The sequence below is a fragment of the Eurosta solidaginis genome, chromosome X (genome assembly GCF_040869045.1).
Source record: "Eurosta solidaginis isolate ZX-2024a chromosome X, ASM4086904v1, whole genome shotgun sequence".
NCBI classification, from domain to species: domain Eukaryota; kingdom Metazoa; phylum Arthropoda; class Insecta; order Diptera; family Tephritidae; genus Eurosta; species Eurosta solidaginis.
In genome coordinates, this window is record NC_090324.1 from 214,455,043 (window position 1) to 214,461,056 (window position 6,014).

The following is a 6,014-nucleotide window of genomic DNA, read 5'->3' on the forward strand; positions in this document are numbered from 1 at the left end:
TCTTATAGCAAAACTTCTTTGAAAAGATCGGAGAAGCTTACGGACGCAGTAGTAGTTAGTTGCTCCTCCCCAGACACTTGATGCGTAAGTAACACTTGATGCTCGACAACTTGTCTGTATATTATCGCAACATTTTCGGCATGAATTCCCCATGTAGGTCTCACATATTTGCATATATTATTAAAAATTCGTTGAGTTTTTCCAATGATATAGCGGGCATGGCTGATAAAATTTAAATTGTTATCTATTATAACTCCGAGAAGTTTCATAGACTCTACGAACGGCAATTTAGTTCCATTTAAGTAAATTATTGCTGTTCTTGATTTTTGTGTAAACGCTATTGCCTTCGTTTTATCATCACCAAATTGTAGTTTGACATCGTTTCCCCATTAATGTATTTGGCATAAAGCAGCATTAGCTATACATTCGAGCTCCGCGCGTGTTTTTGCGGCCACGGTAAGGAGCACATCATCGGCAAATGCTTGAATTTGGCATCCATTTGGTAGTGGCATGGTAAATAGGCTATCTAAAATTATGTTCCAAAATGTAGGGCCCCATATGGAACCTTGGATACACCCTTTTGACATTGATTTTTTGGCAGTGGCATCAACATATTCTAATCTAACCGATCGGTTATCTAGATAGCTTTTAATTAAGTTATAAATATTTGATGGAGTACGCTGGCATTCCAGCTATTTAAAAAGTATGGGCCACCAAGCATTATCAAAAGCGGCTTTGATGTCAAGAGGGACGCAAATCACCTGGTATTTCTTGCTTCTTCTTTCTTTTATATGATGGATTGCGTTGTATAAAGCGTCGGTTGTCGACGTTTGCTGTTTAAAGCCAAATTGCTTATTAGACCACAAATTATTGCTTTCTAAGTGGAAATTTATACACTTAGTGAGTAGTTTTTCCAACACTTTGCCTAATATTGGTAAAAGCCCTATTGGTCTATATGATGATACATCTCCAGCCACTTGATTGGTTTTTGGTATCACTTTGACATACGCTTCTTTCCATGCCTTCGGAAAGTACCAAATTTTTAAACAAGCGTTGTATAGTTTAGTTATTAAATCAGGATAATCTTTGATTACCTCCAAGCATATATCCGATGTCAGGTGATCTAATCCAGGAGCTCTATTAGGGTTCATTGTATTAATAGCCTCGACGACCTCGGCTTCTGTGAAGTCTTTGTCGTCAGGTGTACTTATGCTATTTTTTACCTGACTGCGGATTTCATGCTGGCTTTTGTCTTCGCAATCGTCTGGGTAGAAGTGCTGCAGTAGAACATTTGCTGTTACGATACTGGTCTCTGTGGTACTTCCTGCATGGCGAAGTGTCGTGGGCCGACGCTGTACGGGTGCATCTTTTATAATTCTATTTGTGACCGACCAAACATCTTCTTTACCCAGGTTTTTGCAAAAATCCCTGAAATGTTGTATTGAAGCTGCCTTCAGTGGTGCTGCATACTCGCGTTTGCATCGGAGTACATTTTAGCAGTTTCTTCTAATGGCCTACCTTGCTTGGACGGCTTATTCAGTCTGTGGTGAAGTTTTATACACTTTTCTTTAAGCGCTTGTAGGTCTTTGTTCCACCAAGGGTTGTATGGTTTAGAACCGCGCCTTATCTTCATTGAGTTATCGCATGCAAATTTTATACTATTGGTTAGACTTGTTACAACGTTATCTATTACGTGGTAAGTGCAGTTTTGAAAATTGGTGTTAAGTATATTTGATTCTTCAACGCAACTTTTCAAGGTGGCATTAAATTGATCCCAAAGGGCGGATTTAGTATTATACATATAAGTCCAATTGCTTGTTGATGCTTGAGTCTTATAATTTTTTATGATTTTAAATGATATGGCGTTGTGGTCTGAATTTTGCATTTCTTCGACATCGACGCGCCAGTCAACAATTGACGTGGCAGATATGCCATGACGGATAGCGTTGAATGTGGCTACGTTACCCTCTTTACAGACTGCCATACTTCTAGACGAAATCATGTTTGCTAGCAAAGTACCACGTTCGTTATCATTATTTGAGCCCCATGAGGTGTGCCATCCGTTAAAGCCGCCTCCAAGTAGCTGCAGTGAGGACGCTGTTTTCTCGAGAAAATTGCTGATTGAGGTCATTGTGTTAAATTTGTCTACTACGGGCTCCACGTAAGCGCTCCCAACGAATAACTGGCGATTGTCAATATGAAGCCTTGTGACACTTAAATTTGGCGTTGAAAACTGTGACATGCCCAAAGATGTACCTATAGACTCTTTAACTAAAATGCAAGCTTTGATTCTTCTGTTCTCTGCAAGAAATTGAAAAGTTAAGATACCACTTGTGGAGCTAATTGTAGTATCTTTGTACATTGGCGGTTCGGTACATAATGCTATATCTATAGAGTGGGACGTAAAATATTGTAGTAGCTCTTTGTATGCAGTATAGCAGTGGTTTACATTGACTTGTATGCATTTTAGGGGTTTAGCACCCATAATCGGTCCGTGCGTTAATACGCTGTTGAATTGCTTTAAGTTGCGGGCAGTATTTAACGCTGGTCGCGGAATGCTTTACATCAACTTTTGTGTTTGATGATTCATTTCGCTCTAAGCAAATGAAAAAATTTAGCTTTTCGCAATCTTTTTTAAAGGGGAAATTCCCGAATTGGTGTTCCTTGCTTGCGCAGTGGGAGCAGGGTGCGCTTTGAGAAGTACATTTACTCTTGGTGTGTCCAAATTGGAGACATTGGAAACATTGCAGAAAGGCACTAAAGTCGGATACGTTAACACACTGATAGTCTATGTTAAGCCGCTCAGACACAAGCATTGTTTTACGGACTAGGGGACTTACTTTAAGGACAGCATTGAACATAAAATCAGGGTTTCGGCGATTTTGCTTCACAAGGCGCAGTTTTATATCGCTGTCTTCCATCATGGCTGAGCCTACATTGGGGTTTTGGTTTCTGATAATCGGAACGAGTTCCTCTACTTGCACTTCTTTCGATATTCCTTTTATAATCACTAATGGCCTTCTAGTTTTTGCATTCTCTGCTCTAATGTCAGATACATTTGATAACTTATTCATTGTTGTATCGCGTTGCTCTAAGTTGTCGAACTCGATTCTAACTTTGTTATTTGACACAGGGGCTATTTTTAATGGAGCAAAATTGGTATCTTTAAATGATACACTTTTTTTAAAACTATTTAACAAAGCCGAGTGATTTTGATTATCCTTAGTTGAGCTGATTACAATTGCTGAATTGCATTTTTTATCTCCTGATTTGGCTACATTTGCATAACTTGCATTAGGGGACTCATTGTTTGAATTCAAAGATTGTATTAGCAGAGAGAACTCCTCTCTTATTGTGGGACGTATATTGACCGAGGTGTTAGCAGGATCATCATTTTTTTCATTTAGCAAAAGTGCTTCAATGGTGGGGATGAGAGCCATGAGCAATAATGACAGAAACATTCATTCTCTCTCAATTCGTTTCCAGGAATGGGTCTTAAAGTTCATTCAATTGTAAACATTGGTTCATTCGATTGTAAACAAACTTCATTCGTTTCCAAGAATGGGTCTTGAAGATCAGAGTTGCGTAAAAAAAAATTCCAAGAAAATTGGTGCGTTTTCATTATTTTTCATTTTAAGTGTATTCAACTACATAAGCGGATCAAAACAATCTTGAGTAAGTTTTCGGTGAAAATCATAAATTAAACCTTTACCATGTAAAATACCCCAAAGTTATTCCGAAATGCTCAAATTTGATTTTGAGGATGATTGCATCTATGGTCAATGTTATAAAAAATGCACATTTTCACGCGCTCCCAGAGAGCGAGAAATTTCATATCATGTCATCATTGGCCATGAGTTTCGTCGTTTGATTGAACACTACTATCTATCTAAAATAAATAAGCTTACGTTCCACATCGATCTCGGCGAACTTGAAAAGCTGAACTTAACTTCTACACCCTTTCCAGCTGACGCGAAACAGAGCTTACGTTCCACACTTCTATTTCTGAAAATTTTCCTGTTCCCCGGCTAACCCTATCAGCTGATTTGGCGAAGGCGCGTAAAAATATATGGGGGACAATTTGTGTTGTTGTTGTTTGTATAAATGTTACTTTTACATGGGCTGCTTTTTATAGAAATGTTTTATTTTGCACTCGTTTAGTTGAATTCGCTTACCCCTAGAGCTGGGACAAGAACAATTCGATATAACAAAATCACTTTTTACACCTTGTAAACTTTTTAACTCCCAGCCCAGCTCTAGCCCTAGCAATACCCAAGGATTATTACCTGCGATTCGCGAGATTCAGTCGCCAGCGGTAGTTCCTCGAAAGGTTGCAAACACCATACAAAAGTGGAATCTCCAATTCGATGGAGCTTCTGAGGGGTTAGGAGTCGAAGAATTTATTTATCGCGTGAAGTTCCTCACGGATGAAACTTTAGATAGTGATTTTACTTCTAAATGAAAGCACATACATATACTTTTTGTTGGAAAAGCACGAGAGTTGTTTTTGCGATACCACAAACACGTCAATCAAATAGTTTGGTCGAACATTTGTGCATCCCTTCGCCAACTTTACAAAGATTATCGTTCTGACTTAATGAGTCGAAAAATGCTTCGGTCCGGGAAGCAAAAGCCTGGTGAATTATTTTCGGTGTATTATAATGCCGTTGCTTCCCTAATTGACAAATATTCGGTCGGAATAGAGAAAAAAGAATTATTAGAGATACTTAAGCATAACTTACGTCCAGAAGCCCGATTTTTTGTTATGGATGTGGTGCTCTTAATGTGTACAAACCCCAATGTTTAACATGCGTTCGGAAGTTTTCGAAAAACCGACGCACGGGTGCATCCAATCCCAGCCGGATGCCCCCGCAAGCGTAAATAGTTTACCTTCGCCTTTATTACAAGGGGAGCCTTTAACAAAAGACTCATCCCCACAGGTGGAAAATATTTCCGAAAATGTACCCATTGGATGTCGCCCTTACAAGGAGCGTTTGCAAAATTATAATAAAAATCATATTATGCAATATATTATAGAAATCGAATCTTTAGTCATCTTAAGCCCAAGATTTGTAAACGACATTTAAGACTGAAATCATTAACGAAAATGTAAAAAGAAACAAACAGCTGTTAGTGTCAACAGTCTTTAGCAACCAAAGTGATTTGTGTAGCTACGCCGAGGTTTCCTTCCTTATATTTACCGAACTAGGTTTGTTAGATACTGGTGCAAACATTAGTTGTATTGGCTCATCGCTTTCGTCCGAAATTTCCTGAATTCAAACTGTTGAAGTCACATGCCACAACCGCTGATGGGGGAAAACAGCATATCATAGGTGTACTTGACGTTATTGTGACATATAAGTCTCTACAGAAGTCAATTAAACTATATGTTATACAATCTATCAAACAAAAACTCATTTTAGGCCATGACTTTTGGAAAGTCTTCGAACTTGCTCCAAATGGCATATGTTCACTCGAACAATTCCCTGATTCCATTACATCTGACGAAGTCAACTTATACCCATTGAGTCAACAACAAAAGCAGCAGCTAGAAGTTCTGAAGCACCTGTTTCCAAGTGCTTTTGAAGATTGTCGCACTACATGGATACATCATGATATCGATGTAGGAAGTGCGAATCCTATTAAAAAGCTTCTTTATCAAGAAATAGACCGTATGCTGGGACTTGATGTGATTGAACCTTCTGAAAGCTCGTGGAGTTCTCCAATGATACTTGTTATTAAGTCTAACAAAGTTCGATTTTGCTTAGATGCTCGTAAGTTTAACGATGCTACAAAAAAGATGCGTACAAGGCGAAAGGAGCCGTTCCTATGAAGTGCGCAGGTGTCAAAACGTCCAGATCATCGGGATGCTCTGAAAGTGAAAACAAAGGTCTAGCGTTAATGATTGCCGCAATATGGCATACGAGCGTGCGCAGCTCATCAAAGTTTAACAAAGAATTTGCAGCTTTTCGATAGAAATAATGTTTTGCCGTTTTTACTGCTGCCTCCCACGA